We start from the raw sequence: 16,375 nt of genomic DNA on the forward strand, positions 1-16,375 counted from the left end.
ACATGTCACTCAGGCCTCCCTACATGCCCTTAATGAGAGAGAAAGAAAGAGAGAGAGAGAGAGAGAAGATGAACACAACACAGAGAGAAATATCCTGTTGGAAAGGTTTTGCTAGTAATTACACAAGCCCATAGCCTCCACATAACATTAATACCTACCCCATGTATTATAAGTGACACTCTAGCCTATATTATTTAAAAAAAAACTCCCCCCGCCCACATAACATTAGTCTACCCTTGAAACTTATCGCTCTTCCAAAGCTGATGGAGACAGCCACACAGCCAGATGTAGCGACCGGAGGGATGGAGCAAAAAGGTCTAAAGGAGGGGAAGTAAGAGGAGAAAGGATGACTGGGACGGGAGAAGAGAGGTGGAGGATTGGAGACAGAGGGGAGAGGCAGGACTAGAAAGAGAGGCAGCTTATTGGTGACTGATCATGGGGGAGGAACCAGCCACTAGGCAGTACAGCAATGATGGGGCCTTCATTCTTTAGGACAGGGTCCTAAAGGACCTGCTAAACCAGGGGTGTCCAACCTTTTAGCTTCCCTGGGCCACATTGGAAGACGATGAGTTGGTTTGGGCCGCACATAAGATACACTAACAATAACGATAGCCGATCATCCAAAAAACCATAGAAAACATAGTTAACATATATATATGAGAAGAAAAAGTGATTATATATATATATATATCTATATATATAGATATATATATAGATATATCTATATCTATATATATAGATATATCTATATCTATATATATATATATATATATATATATATATATATATATCTATATCTATATCTATATCTATATATATATATATATATATATATATATATATATATATCTATATAACTTTTTTTTCAAATCCCCCTATACTTACCTTTCAATCGCCCTGTTCAAAAAATCCTCTCTAGTTATTATACTATAATCACTTTTTGTATTGTTTCGATGCAATATCAATAAAAGTGCATTTAAGCCAGGCATTGTATATCAGGATGCCCTGACCAGGCCTGCGGTATCTGACATATACATCACTGTGACCCCAAATTGTGACCTGTTTTGCTAATTACACCACTATGTTAGTTAAGGGATAACAACTTATAATGGGCCAAAGAGAATAATATATAATGCCCCATTAGTAATACAAGTAGAAGTATGTAGCAGGGAGATAAGGTCCATGATGCTCCAGGACCAGGTGACTTTTATTCACTGGTCAGCGTTCCTTGAAATAATAATAAAAAATTCCCCTTAACTTACCTTTTAATCGGCTTGTTCTCCTGTCCTCTTCTCTTCTTTTCTCCAATTCTGTGCTGCTGATTGTTCTTCTCGCATGGGTGACTCCTCTGTGCTGACATCACGCCCGACATTCACTGCGAGCATTCACTGCGAGCACCGCACGGAGGAGGAGACAAGGGAGGGAGCCGGAGTACCAGCTGACGTGACCGCAAGGTAAGTATTTTCTTTTCTTTTTTTTTAAGGATTTTTTTTTTCCATTAACAGTGCTGCCCTCTTGCCACAACCAAAACTCCTTCCTGGCCACATTTACAGGTGTGCTGGGCCGCATGTGGCCCGCGGGCCATGGGTTGGACAACCCTGTGCTAAACCTTTAAAAAGACTACCGTAAATAACAAAGAAAACTAAGCACTGACATTGGATGATGGGAACCCTGATGAGTCTGGGCCCCATATATATGTTCCTCCCATATCCCCCTAAAGTAGACCTGCCCTTTCTCACTATGGAAGCAGCCAAAACTCTCATTTACTCCCTTTTGCCTAGACTACTGTATTCTCCACCTTTCAGGCCTACCTACCTCCCACATTGACCCTCTACTGTCTGCCCTCAGTGCCACTGCCTGACTTAGTTTTCCTATCTCGATGCTATATACCTTACCTGCCCCTCTCTGCCAGTGACTACACTGTCTCCCTGTCTCCTACGGGAATCGATTTCAAACTCCTCTCCCTCTCTACAAAGTTTTCAGCCACTTCTTTCCTCCAACATCTCCAACCCTATATCTACTCACACTCCCTCCTGGCCCTTCCACTCTGCCAGTAACCACTGCTTTACAACCACAGCTCCTAGCACTCCCACCTCCAATACTTCTCCCGTGCTGCTCCACAACTGTGGAACACACTCCAACGATCTTCTAGTCTACAAGGCTACAAATGTGTCATAAAAAGACATCTCTTCATTGAAATCTACCAGTCCTCCTCCTATCTCTTTTGCCTCCACTTCCACCTCTACTCCCCCAATCAGTACCACACTACTTATGTGTGGTGGTCGAGTACTGATGGGATTTCCTTCCCTTACCTTGTCCTCCAGACACGAGTCAGGTTCTTTTTTATTCGGACATCCGGTGGTCAGGAGATAAATACTTCAATGAGAGGGACAAGGATTGGTCAAATAACTTGGGTTTAATAATAATGCGGTAAAGATAATTTTGGTAAGCCACCGCGCCACTGACCCCTTCAACTCAATGGCAATGACAAAACACTCATTTGATCAACATAGAGCACAATAGCATTTAACATATAATAATAAATCAATTTTCAGGTAAATCACTTAACATTAATATTCAACTAAAACATTTGGTGCACCAATATTATCTTGGTAACGTTACCATATTTTACACTCAGTCCTGGGTTGAACTGTGCACAGGAATTTAGTAGAAGTGCTGCACGTGGTTGGGGCCCATATATTACTTTTTCACGCCAAATAAACTGATGATCTTTTGTATTGCACAGTCTCTTTTGTGTGTATTCACAGACCTCTCTATTTTCTCTCCTCTCACACTGTTTTCAGTACATAGCTCAGTCTGTTTAGTGTGATGTCACAGATCTCTATACTGCTTATTTGTTTTCAGCACTTTCCTTTTTACTCACACCTCTCTTTGGCTCACTTCTTATCTTCTTCTCTCTCAATCTATGCAGACACAGGGATCTCTCTCCCTCAGAAGTCTAGAACTTTCCTCTTCCCACTGCCTTCTGGGAGTTCACAGTTATTACTAAAGTTAGTGGACTTGTTGCTATGCCACACACTCCTCCTTCCTGTTACTCCCGGCAACCACCAACCACTCCCAACTGTCACTTCTCCCCCAAGAAAATATATATATTTTTTTCAAATCTTTACAAACACTTCTAACAATCAACAAATCAAATTAACAAATCAAAAACATATAGATACACCCCAGGGTACTCAGATTTTGGGGCACCACATTCACCCCCGCTTTTTTCAGGTGCGTGTCCTCACGCATTAAGACATAAAGGTGGTTGTTCTTTATCAACTCAAATCACACATCTACAACATTTATAATAGCAAACATTTTCAATGACAACAGTTTTAATATACATTATATACATTATATACAACAGTTTCAGTGAGAAAGATCTCTAATCCTGATACTGCCAATAGTAGCTCGGAAGGGTCGGTGGGCAGCTGAGGCAAAGTCCCTCTTCTATCATCTGGTTCTTCGTCCCAGTCATTCCTTGATGTTTCTTCTTGAGGACGATGATTCCTTCTGACAGCCGATAGGCCTGTGCATCCCAGTCGTAGTCTTTCTGCTGCCGTTTGTAGAAGAACGGAGGAGGGCGTCTGCGCTGGACAGGTCTCTGCTGAGAGGACACTTCTTCTGCTCTCTCTCCCTCGCTCACTTGCTCTGTACTTACTTCCCCACCAGATTCTGCAGCATTCTCTCCTCTTGGCCGGTAGAAACGTCTGCAGAACCTTCGTCAGTAGGGTGCAAATCTGCTTCCTTTTACTGGTACACCACCAGGGCCAGTCACGTTTGCTGCCTCGGCACCCTTCTCTCCGTCCACAACATCAAATTCCACAGTCTCCCCATCTCCAACACTGCGCAGAAACTTCCGTGGGTTATTTCACTTTATTGCTGTTGGTGGACAAACACATCTTCTTTGGTGTCATTTCTGTTGATGAAGCCATATCCATTCCGCACATTAAACCACTTGACAGTGCCCGAAACCTTTACATGGGAATCAGTGGACTTTTGGTAACCTTGTAGGAGCCGAACAGTATGTTGAAAGGCCTGATGATCGGGGGAAGCCGTTTGGGTTAATTTACCCTTCAAAGTCGCCACTAGCTCATCCGGGCATCTTTGCAGCACATTCATCCCCAGGATGATGGGGGCTATGTTCCCTTCACAGGGGGCGGTGACAAGACAGCCTTGTTTTGGCAACAAGGTCGCTCCAATCTGGATGTCCGCTTCCCAATACCCTTCACACGCAATCTCAAGGCCGTTACTGGCGGTCAGCTGCAGCCAGGTTGGGGGTGGTGATAACAGCTGCTCTTTGCCCCAATACTTGTGGAATGTAGGTAGCCGGATGGTCGTAATCTGTGACCCCGTGTCAAGCATAGCCAGGGTCTCCACTTCATTAATTGTAACGGGTAATGTGGGACATTGTCCGATGAACTGGGGCCTCTAGTTTTCTGGATCCAGATCTATTCCCGGGGCTCGCCCCGAGATTCGGCCCTCAATCTCGGGGTGTCGGAGTTTAAATGTTCGTTTTGGTCGCAGTTTCGTTCTATGTGTCCTATCCCATTGCACCGGCGGCATATCGGGCGCCCCTGACTATCAAATTGGTTGGGCGATCGCCGTACATACTCGCGAGGTGGTTCCCACCTGCCTCGGGCTGGTCTTTGTCTTTCGGGCCTCCACTCTGGTTCCCCGTAGGTGGGTGCCGGTTGCCTCGCCATTTGGCGCATCTCTCGCTGGATTTCTGCCATTCCGACGGCCAGCTCCTCCATTTGCTCTTTGAGCGTTTGCATTGGGTCTCCGGTGGGATACTGACCGCTCTGTATTACCGATTCTTGGGCCAGTGTTGATTTTTCTGTGCTGCTTGCTAGGGCTCCCGTCGAGCTTGCGCTTTCTCTGAAGCCTACCAATTCTGGGTATTCTTCCTCCTTTCCCCGTTGGTTACCGACAATGGCGATGGCGGCCTCTTTAAACTCTCTGAAGGTTTTGCCTGGCATCTGTGCTTTCATCAGTCGTAGCTGAATCTTAACGCTTTCTTGGGCGACTCCTTCTACGAACTGTACGGTCAGGGCTTCGTCCGCGTTTCGTACTTCCTCTTTGTCAACTGCCTGAATGGCTCTTAGCATCTCTTGTAGGCTCAGGGCATAGTCCCGCAGTGTCTCGTTGGGTTGTTGCTTGCGAGCATATAATTTCATCTTCAACTCCGGAAGAGTTCTTGTCTCAAACGTTGTGGAAATTTTTTTTAAAACTTGCGCTGCTTCTTTCTTGTCATCCATCGGCCATGAGATTACTTCTCTGAGCGCCGACCCTGTGAGTTGCCCTATTAAGATCTCCACTTTCTGCTGTTCATTCAACGGGTATAGTCGGAACATGGATTCCAGTTTGTTCTCGAATTCTGTGAATGAAGTCTTCTGTAGCTTGTCGTCGTCCCCGCTGTACTTCGGGAGCCATGGGGCCCGAAATAGTATGGTAGGGTTATGGGCCCTGCCGGTTGTGCTGTTCCCCCGCCTTGTTGCTGATCCATTTTTCACTGTAGGTATTACTCTCCTGATGCACTCGGATCCTGTTCGGTTTGACGCCAAAGTTATGTGGTGGTCGAGTACTGATGGGATTTCCTTCCCTTACCTTGTCCTCCAGACACTAGTCAGGTTCTTTTTTATTCGGACATCCGGTGGTCAGGAGATAAATACTTCAATGAGAGGGACAAGGATAGGTGAAATAACTTGGGTTTAATAAAAATGCGGTAAAGATAATTTGTCTACTCTTTTCCTCTAGGACATGCCTAGCCAACCTGTAGCTCTCCAGTTGTTGTGAAACTACAAGCCCCAGCATGCTCTGCCAGCCAATAACAGAGCATTCTGGGATTTGTAGTTTCACATCTCCTAGGATATAAGGACTTAAGAGCAGGGCCCTCTTTCCTTGTGTTTTTCACTCTTATTGCACCTTCTGCCTTGTCCTCTTCACCTCTAGGCCTGTTTCACAAACCATTATTTCCTGTTTTTCAAGCCCATGCTCCTGGACATAGGCTTACTTCTCACGGGCACTACATATGCTCACTGTCTTTTCAGTAGTTTGTTTTGAAATATTACGTACTTAGTGGCTTGTTCATTGTATAATTATGTATTTTGCAATTATGCATAGCTATGTACGCATTGTATAATAATGTAAATGTCTACTCTGTTCACCCCCTATGTACAGTGCTGTGGTGCCTTGTAAATAATAGTAATAATAATAATACTAATAATGCTAATAATATTAATAATTGATTCAAAAATGCACTCAAATTGTATTATCAATAAAAAAACTGTAAAAATCCTCATTTACAGTAAAGCATCATTCAAATGTATCATCAAGCCTCTAAATAAGTCATATAGTACAAATATCATATTAAATTATGCTAAATTTTAATGTTCTAAATAGCACAGAGTTAAACAATATTTCTTGAACATTTTTATAACAACCAATAAATATAACTGGCCACAACCATGGTTGTAATAAAGAGGTAGTACTTGCAATGTGACAATATGCATTTCCAAACACAATTACTTGTCTGTCCAGCGTACATCAAGTTGACGCATATTCTCTGCTCTCGGTAGATATCTTGGCAAACTAGAAAATGCACCTAGGTCTATGGAAAGAGAGAGAAATCTAATGAGACGTACTGTGTAAAGGTCACATCAAGTCCAACCTCTGACCCCTTTAGAATAAACCCATCCGCTGCATAAATCTTTTACATTTTTATACTACAAATCTCCTCAGTTTGGTGACATTTATGGTTTAAAATAATCATGGAATTGAGGGGACATCAGTACTATTTTATTATGTCTCCTTTTTTTGTGTATGAGGCTTTATATTATATTGTTGGAGTGCTTCTAGGAATGCTCTTCTCCCCCAATATGCAAAATGAACGTGCAAGAGGCGTCCCATTAAAACATAAAAGGTATGAGATAAAGTGTAAGATATTGGTGCCTTTTTAATAAAGCCAATTTTCATGTCAATTCCCCAAACACGGCTGTGTTCGGGGAATAGACGCAAATTGAAGTATTTAACAAATCTATCAACAGTGCATTTTTTTCAAAATACATACAGTCAAGTCCATAAATATTGGGACATGGACACAATTCTTATATTTTGGGCTCTGTACACCACCACAATGGATATTAAATGAAACAAACAAGATGTGCTTTAACTGCAGTCTTTCAGCTTTAATTTGAGGGTATTTACATCCAAATCAGGTAAGGATGAGCGGTAATCAGAGCCCACCCGAACAGTGCGGATCCGACGGGATCCGAGCACTGTTCGGATGCTGCCGGCCGACAAACGAATCCAAAACGAGGCTATGACATCCAAGTCTCGCATCGGATCTCGCGAGACTCGGATGTCATAAATGCCCCGCTCGCGGCCGCCATCTTCATTCTCCCTGCGATCACTGTCGAGGGAGGTTGATATCCTGTGCTCTGTTATACTAATTTACAATATTCAAGTGGTCCTTTGTCCAGTGCTCTGTCCTGCTGAGTCCAGTAGTACTTTGTCCAGTGCTCTGTCCTGCTGATTCCAGTGGTGCTTTGGCCAGTGTCTGTCCTGCTGAGTCCAGTGGTGCTTTTCTCCTGAGTTTTTTTGGGCTAAGTCCATAGTAATTTTATAATTAAAATAAAATCTTCTAAAAATTAAAAAATAAAATAAAAAAAATAATTTAAAAAAAAATATAAAAAAATAATTTAAAAAGTATAAAAAATATTCTAGAGCAATATATTCCTGCAGCCCCAACAAATAGGAACTGCAATCTATATTACTACGTTCACTGTTTCTGCATTTCCAAAAATTAGGAACTGCAATCTATATTACTACGTTCACTGTTTCTGCAGTCTAAAAAAATAGGATCTGCAATCTATATTACTACGTTCACTGTTTCTGCAGTCCAAAAAATAGGAACTGCAATCAATATTACTACGTTCACTGTTTCTGCAGTCCAAAAAAATAGGAACTGCAATCTATATTACTATGTTCACTGTTTCAGCAGTCCCAAAGTGTGTGTGGTTTAAGGGTATGCTCTCTTGTGCTGCATATAATGGAGAACAACAATTTGGAGGATAAAGTAGGGAAAGATCAAGACCCACTTCCTCCTAATGCTGAAGCTGCTGCCACTAGTCATGACATAGACGATGAAATGCCATCAATGTCGTCTGCCAAGGGCGATGCCCAATCTCCTAGTACAGGGCATGTAAAATCCAAAAAGCCAAAGTTCACTACAATTAGTAAAAAAAGAAATTTCAAATCATCAGAGGAGAAACGTAAACTTGCCAATATGCCATTTACGACATGGAGTGGCAAGGAACGGCTTAGGCCCTGGCCCGTGTTCATGACTAGTGGTTCAGCTTCACCCAAGGATCTAAGCCCTCCTCCTCCTCCCCCCCCCTACAAAAAATTTAAGAGAGTTATGCTGTCAGCAACAACAACAAAACAGCAAAGAACTCTGCCTTCTAAACAGATGACATCACAAATCCCCAAGGCAAGTCCAAGGGTGTTGGTGGTTGTGAAGCCTGACCTTCCCATCATTGTACGGGAAGAGGTGGCTCCTTCCACCATTTGCAGCACACCCTCTGCATATGCTGGAAGGATCAACCACAGTCCAGTTAGAGATTTGGCTAATGAAGGTGTGAATGTTGTACACCGGGAGGAGGATATTGATGTAGCTGGCGCTGAGGAGGAACTTGACGAGGAGGGTGCTGATGTGGTTATCATAAATGAGCCACCAGGGGGGGAAACAGTTGTGGTCCATGGGATGAAAAAGCCCATCGTCATGCCTGGTCAGAAGACCAAAAAAATCCACCTCTTCTGTCTGGAGTTATTTTTATCCCAATCCGGACAACAAATGTATGGCCATATGTAGCTTATGTAAAGCTCAAATAAGCAGGGGTAAGGATCTTGGCCACCTTGGGACATCCTCCCTTATACGTCACCTGAAGAACCTTCATAATTCAGCGTTTAGTTCAGGACCTGTGGCTAGGACCGTCAGCAGTCCAGGGACATCTAAATCCCTTGGTCCTGTTGGATACACACCACCAACACCCTCCTCGTCAACTTCCTCTACGATCTCCATCAGATTTAGTCCTGCAGGACATGTCACCAGCCAGACTGAGTCCTCTTCAATACCGGATTCATCCGAGGAATCCTGCAGCGGTACGCCTACTACTGCCACTGCTGCTGCTCGTAGTCGGTCATCTTCCCAGAGGGGAAGTCGCAAGAACGCTACGTCTTTCACCAAACAGTTGACCGTCCAACAGTCGTTTGCCATGACCACAAAGTACGACAGTAGTCACCCTATTGCAAAGCAGATAACTGCGGCTGTAAAAGCTATGTTGGTGTTAGACGTGCGTCCGGTGTCCGCCATCAGTGGAGTGGGATTTAGACGGTTGATGGAGGTATTGTGTCCCCGGTACCAAATCCCGTCGAGATTCCACTTCACTAGGCAGGCAATACCCGGGATGTACAGAGAAGTACGAAAAAGTGTCCTCAGTGCTCTGAAAAATGCGGTTGTACTCACTGTCCACCTAACCACCGACATGTGGACAAGTGGTTCAGGGCAAACGAAGGACTTTAAATGACTGTGACAGCCCACTGGGTAGATGCATCGCCTTCCGCAGCAAAAGCAGCAGCTGCATCAGTAGCAGCATCTCCACAACGGCTGCTCGTTCCAAGGCAGGCAACGTTGTTTATCACCGTTTTAATAAGAGGCACAAAGCTGACAACCTCTTAGAGAAACTGAGGATGGAGGAGCAGCAAAAGGCCATTCAAGCCTACACAGCCACCTACGACCTAGGAAATGGAGTGGGGATGTGCCTTAGTCAAGCGCATTGGAGACTGATTTCCATGTTGTGCAAGGTTCTCCAGCCGTTTGAACTTGCCACACGAGAAGTCAGTTCCGACACTGCCAGCTTGAGTCAGGTGATACCCCTGATCAGGCTGTTGCAAAAGCAGCTGGAGAAAGTGAGGAAGGAGCTGGTAAAGCATTGCGATTCCACCAAGCATGTAGCTTTTGTGGATGAAGCCCTTCATACGCTTTGCCAGGATCCGAGGGTGGTCACTCTTTTAAAGTCAGAGGAATACATTCTGGCCACCGTGCTGGATCCTCGGTTTAAAGCGTATGTTGTGTCTCTGTTTCCGGCGGACACAAGTCTACAGAGATGCAAAGACCTGCTGGTCAGGAGATTGTCCTCTGAAGAGGACTGTGACATGCCAACAGCTCCTCCATTTTCTTCAACACCTGTGGCTGCGAGGAAAAAGCTCAGTTTTCCTAAAAGACCCGCTGGCGGGGATGCTGAGAACATCTGGTCCGGACTGAAGGACCTGCCAACCATTGCAGACATGTCTACTGTCGCTTCATTGGATGCTGTCACAATTGAAAAAATGGTGGAGGATTACTTTGCTGACACCATCTAAGTAGACATGTCAGACAGTCCATATTCTTACTGGCAGGAAAAAAAGCCAGTTTGGAAGCTCCTGTACAAACTGGCTCTATTTTGCCTGAGTTGTGCCCCCTCCAGTGTGTACTCGGAAAGAGTTTTTAGTGCAGCGGGGAACCTGGTCAGTGAGCGGCGAAGGAGGTTGCTTCCGCAAAACGTTGAAAAAATTATGTTCATAAAAATGAATTATCAATTCCTCAATCAAGAACAGCACTGCCCTCCAGAGACTACAGAGGGACCTGTAGTTGTGGAGTCCAGCGGGGACGAATTGATAATGTGTGAGGATGAGGAAGTACACACTGAAGGGGGCGAGGAATCAGAGGATGAGGATGAGGACGACATCTTGCCTCAGTAGAGCCAGTTTAGTTTGTACAGGGAGAGATGAACAGCTTTTTTTGTGTGGGGGCCCAAACAAACCAATCATTTCAGCCACAGTAGTTTGGTAGGCCCTGTCACTGAAATGATTGGTTTGTTAAAGTGTGCATGTCCTATTTCAACAACATAAGGGTGGGTGGGAGGGCCCAAGGACAATTCCATCTTGCACCTCTTTTTTTTCTTTGCCAGCTCGTTTTGTGGGGGTCCAAACAAACCAATCATTTCAGTCACAGTTTTGTAGGCCCTGTCGTTGAAATGATTGGTTTGTTAAAGTGCGCATGTCCTATTTCAACAACATCAGGGTGGGTGGGAGGGGCCAAGGACAATTCCATCTTGCTACTCTGTTTTTGGCATTATGTGACCGTCCAACAGTCGTTTGCCATGAGCACGAAGTACGACAGTAGTCATCCTATGGCAAAGCGGATAACTGCGGCCTTAACACCTATGTTGGTGTTAGACGTGCATCCGGTGTCCGCCATCTGTGCAGTGGAATTTAGACAGTTGAAGGAGGTATTGTGGCCCCGGTACCAAATTGGGTACCGGGGCCACTCCACTACGCAGTCCAGAAATCTTAAACTACGTTCACTGTTCCTGCTACATCAAAAAAGCATGAACATGCCCTGCCATCAACAAAAACAAGAGGTAGTGACGCGCTTGAACTCCACCCTCTATATGCTGCAGAGAATGGAGGAGCAGCCATCTGTGCAGTGGAATTTAGACAAGTTGAAGGAGGTATTGTGGCCCCGGTACCAAATTGGGTACCTGGGCCACTCCACTACGCAGTCCAGAAATCTTATTATCAGATATTAAACTACGTTCACTGTTCCTGCTACATCAAAAAAGCATGAACATGCCCTGCCATCAACAAAAACAAGAGGTAGTGACGCACTTGAACTCCACCCTCTATATGCTGCAGAGGATGGAGGAGCAGAAAAAGGCCATTCAAGCCTACACAGCCACCTACGATGGGCCACGTGTTTGTGCCGCCGACTTGTGTCACTTTGCTTAGACATCCAGCTACCTCGGTGCAACCTTTTGGACTAAAAACAATATTGTGAGGTGTGAGGTGTTCACAATAGACTGGAAATGAGTGGAAATGAATGTTATTGAGGTTAATAATAGTGTAGGAGTGAAAAAAAAACCGAAATATGGATTTTAGCACTTTGTATGCTTTTTTAAAAAAAAAATCAGAACCCAAAACCCAAAATCAGAACCAAAACCTTTCGTGGGGTGTTTTGGCAAAACAAATCAGAACCCAAAACCTCAAGCTAATCAGAACCCAAAACCCAAAACACCAAAAGTGCCCGGTGCACACCCTTAAAATCAGGTGAACAGTGTAAGAATTACAATGGTTTCTATATGTGCCTCCCACTTTTTAAGGGACCAAAAGTAGTGGGACAAACTAAACAATCCAACATCAAACTTTCACTTTTTAATACTTTGTTGCAAATCATTTGCAGTCAATTACAGCCTGAAGTCTGGAACACATAGACATCACCAGACGCTGGGTTTCATCCCTGGTGATGCTCTGCCAGGCCTCCACTGCAAATGTCTTCAGTTCCTGCTTGTTCTTGGGGCATTTTCCCTTCAGTTTTGTCTTCATCAAGTGAAATGCATGCTCAATCGGATTCAGGTCAGGTGATTGACTTGGCCATTGCATAACATTCCACTTGTTAGCCTTAAAAAACTCTTTGGTTGCTTTTGCAGTACGCTTCGGGTCATTGTCCATCTGCACTGTGAAGCGCCGTCCAATGAGTTCTGAAGCATTTGACTGAATATGAGCAGATAATATTGTCCAAAACACTTCAGAATTCATCCTGCTGCTTTTGTCAGCAGTCACATCATCAATAAATACAAGGGAACCAGGTCCATTGGCAGCCATACATGCCCACGCCATGACACTACCACCACCATGTTTCACTGATGAGGTGGTATGTTTTGGATCATGAGCAGTTCCTTTCCTTCTCCATACTCTTCTCTTCCCATCACTCTGGTACGAGTTGATCTTTGTCTCATCTGTCCATAGGATGTTGTTCCAGAACTGTAATGGCTTTTTTAGATGTTGTTTGCCAAACTCTAATCTGGTCTCCCTGTTTTTGTGGCTCACAAATGGTTTACATCTTGTGGTGAACCCTCTGTATTCACTCTTGTGAAGTCTTCTCTTGATTGTTGACTTTGACACATATACAGCTACCTCCTGGAGAGTGTTCTTGATTTGGCCAACTGTTGTGAAGGGGTTTTTCTTCACCAGGGAAAAAATTCTTCTGTCATCCACCACAGGTATTTTCATAACTGCTGTTCCTGTGGAGGTTTTTTAATAAATATGAAAGATAGTTCAATCCTTATTTATGCAATGAGGATTGAAAACTATCTTTCATACAATTCGTTCATCCTTAAATATGCCCCATTGTGTAAGATAAAGTAAAGTATGAGATAAAGGGGTATATGCATCAATAAGATGTGGTACCAGCAAATATGCATTGCTGCAAATCGCAGTGATGCATATTTATGTATCGCTGAAATGCATCATGCTGTGGCTACTCTGGGAAGTGATCCCTCTGACGCGGTTACTTATTCCTGCTTACCGGCAGCCTTCCACTGTATTTAATTCTGTAAAGCCAGAGAGGCTTCAGCAGAATCCCATAGGAAAAGACAGGTAATGCCATCTTGAGATGGCGTTACCTGTCTGTGCAATGCAATGCTTATCAAAGCTTCATGCATTGCTGTACACCGCAGTCCCCATATAATCTATGGGGACTGTGATGCTGCACGGTATTTACCTGTATTTTCTGTGAAATCCGTTAGGCATGTAATTCATAGCAACCATAATTAAAAGATGCGAAAGCAGCCGTTTCCGCATCTTTAAGTGTCAACTATGCTTGATGCATAGCCCCCAAAGTGTAAGATAAAGTGTGGTGAAATGAGGTATTAATATCACCCTAACCAGCCTGTCCCTCGTTTCTCACAAAATGTGGATTATAGCATGTACTTTTTATAGCCCTTGTATTTGTTCCCCAACTGTACAACTGCAGTGTCTAATTACATGTGGATAAGTGGACATTGTAGCCATGCCTAGATAAAAGACTTCTTCTTTCTATGTTACCCAGTGTAAAAACGTGTTGGTTGTTAATTCAGTGATGCTGTTATGCATTGTTCTCAAATTGAAGCCAGGTGGGCTATGGGTAAAGATCACGTGGTGTCCAGGATACAGGTGAGGGGGCTAGAGCTGCATTCATTCTCCTCCCTCCTTTCTCTACAAGAAGCATGGAACAGCTGGAGACCCTGTGACATAATAAGGTAGTGTAAGGGGTTAATTTTAGGAGGGTCTAACTGCTACCCTATCTTTGGAGGTGGGGGAGGCCAATTAGTATCCATTGTTCTCCTTAGGACTAGTCCAGACGTTTTGTCTGCATCCCAGCAGGGGGCTTCTGTAGAAACACAGCTCATCTCCACTCCCCCCTCCAACCCCCTGATCCAGGACCCACCAATGTGGATAGAGAGCCAGGGGTTTGCCCAGAGAGCGGAAAGCACTGTGGAAACTTGACTCTAGATATAAGGAGCCACTCCAGGGGTTGAAGGTGATATTCATTCTGAGGATTGATTCATGGAAGGTGCAGTGTAGCTGGTTTTGAGTTTTTGTTCTCTTCCAATGGACTACAGCTGCAGCTAAGAGAAAAACTCCATGGGTTTTTAAGTCAGGACATCCAGGTGACTGTAGCTCCTTAAGTTAGAGGGGTAAGGGACAGATGGTGTGGTAAACCTGCCTGGCATTTATTTACTGTGTGTACATAATAATCTAGTGATTGTTTTTATTACAATAAATGTACTGTTGTACTTTTCTAACTGCATTTGCCTGAGTGACTAATAAGAACCTTAGAAGGTACTGGATAGACTTCCCTCACCTAGGAAGGCATCCGTGGGTGGCCAGCCAGAGTGAAGTGGGTAGAATTGGGCCAGATAACCCAGTATCTTCACATAAAGTATAAGCAGGATAAAAGCTCTCATGACCCTAACCCTAACCCCAAGGTTTCTGGCCACCCTAGGCTAATACACCCATAAGGCCCACCCCCTGATAATCATTAAAGGAAAATTCAGGAGAATTCTTCAGCAAAAACGTTTAGATAGATTCTCTTACCTGTTCTTTCTTGCTTGTTCTTGCAGCTTTGATGTCATTTAGCAGTCTTCTGAATAGTTGGGGTCCTGTATTGAATATGTGCAAACATTACAAACCCTCAATGGTTACATTCTTTAGAGAGCATCCTCATGAACGCCACGCAATACAGAGATCATGCCCCTCCACCAGCCATTTCCTCAACCACCAGCGACCTTCATGTCTCCCCTGGCAATTTTATCACCCACTTTCCAGGTTATTTCATTACTTACCTGTCTTCAGTCTTCTTCTCTTCTCTTCTCTTCTCATCTGCCGGCAGTGAGTTCCACTCACAGCAGCTCCTTTCTAAAAATTTGAAAAAAAATATCTTGCAGTCACTGCGCCTCCCAGGTCCCAGCACCCTAGGCTGCAGCCTTGGGGGCTGGGACCTGGTGGGCTTGGTCCTGGGGGGGACCTATTGGTTGATCAGGCCCTGCCCCTCATAATGTTATGGAGCCGCTAAGGAGGGGCTGGCTTGTTCAATCCCAAAATCAATGATTTGGGCTGGCATCTTTGTAGGCTGGAACGCACTTTCTGTTGCTTTAAACAGACAGTGCTGCCTAATGGTGTCCCTTCCCCAGCCACTGCTAGTACTCTATTCTACCCCCCCTTTCCTTCCTCCCAGTGGCTTCCTCTATGGACTGGGACTTTGGACTGCATGGTTCCAGCACAAGCCAGAAAGCAGAATGCTGATTTCAATGTAAGTATCTTCCCCTCTCCTGCTTCCATTAACCACTGATGTGTGTTCACCAATCGTTTGTGTTTGTGGCTCTCTGCCAGTGGAGTGGCCCCGGTAGTAAACGTTGTGAGGAAGCAACCTCCTTCGCCGCTCACTGACCAGGTTACCCGCTGCACTAAAAACTCTTTCCGAGTACACACTGGAGGGGGGACAACTCAGGTAAAATAGAGCCAGTTTGTACAGGGGCTTCCAAACTGGCTTTTTTTCCTGCCAGTAACAATATGGACTGTCTGACATGTCTACTTGGATGGTGTCAGCAAAGTAATCCACCATTTTTTCAATTGTGACAGCATCCAATGCAGCGACAGTAGACATGTCTGCAATGGTTGGCAGGTCCTTCAGTCCGGACCAGATGTTATCAGCATCCCCGCCAGCGCCTCTTTTAGGAAAACTGAGCTTTTTCCTCGCCGCCATAGATGTGGAAGAAAATGAGGGTTTCCTATGTCGTAGGTGGCTGTGTAGGCTTGAATGGCCTTTTGATGCTCCTCCATCCTCTGCAGCATATAGAGGGTGGAGTTCTAGCACGTCACTACCTCTTGTTAATTTAGATTGCAAGGCTTGTAAATACTTTGAAGATAAAAAAAAGCAGGCTGCACAAACTGTGGAGCTAGAAAGTTAAATTAAATAGACCACGTTTTTTTGGTGGCTAGTATCTAT

The 16,375-nt window shown here is 44.4% G+C and overlaps 1 protein-coding gene across 2 annotated transcripts in view; it reads left to right on the top strand.

Moving 5' to 3' along the window:
- LOC142157928 (tyrosinase-like) overlaps positions 1–16,375 on the top strand; it is a 101,623-nt gene that overhangs the window by 65,349 nt on the left and 19,899 nt on the right. The window lies entirely within an intron of this gene.

Source organism: Mixophyes fleayi, chromosome 5, assembly GCF_038048845.1.
Source record: "Mixophyes fleayi isolate aMixFle1 chromosome 5, aMixFle1.hap1, whole genome shotgun sequence".
NCBI lineage: Eukaryota > Metazoa > Chordata > Amphibia > Anura > Limnodynastidae > Mixophyes > Mixophyes fleayi.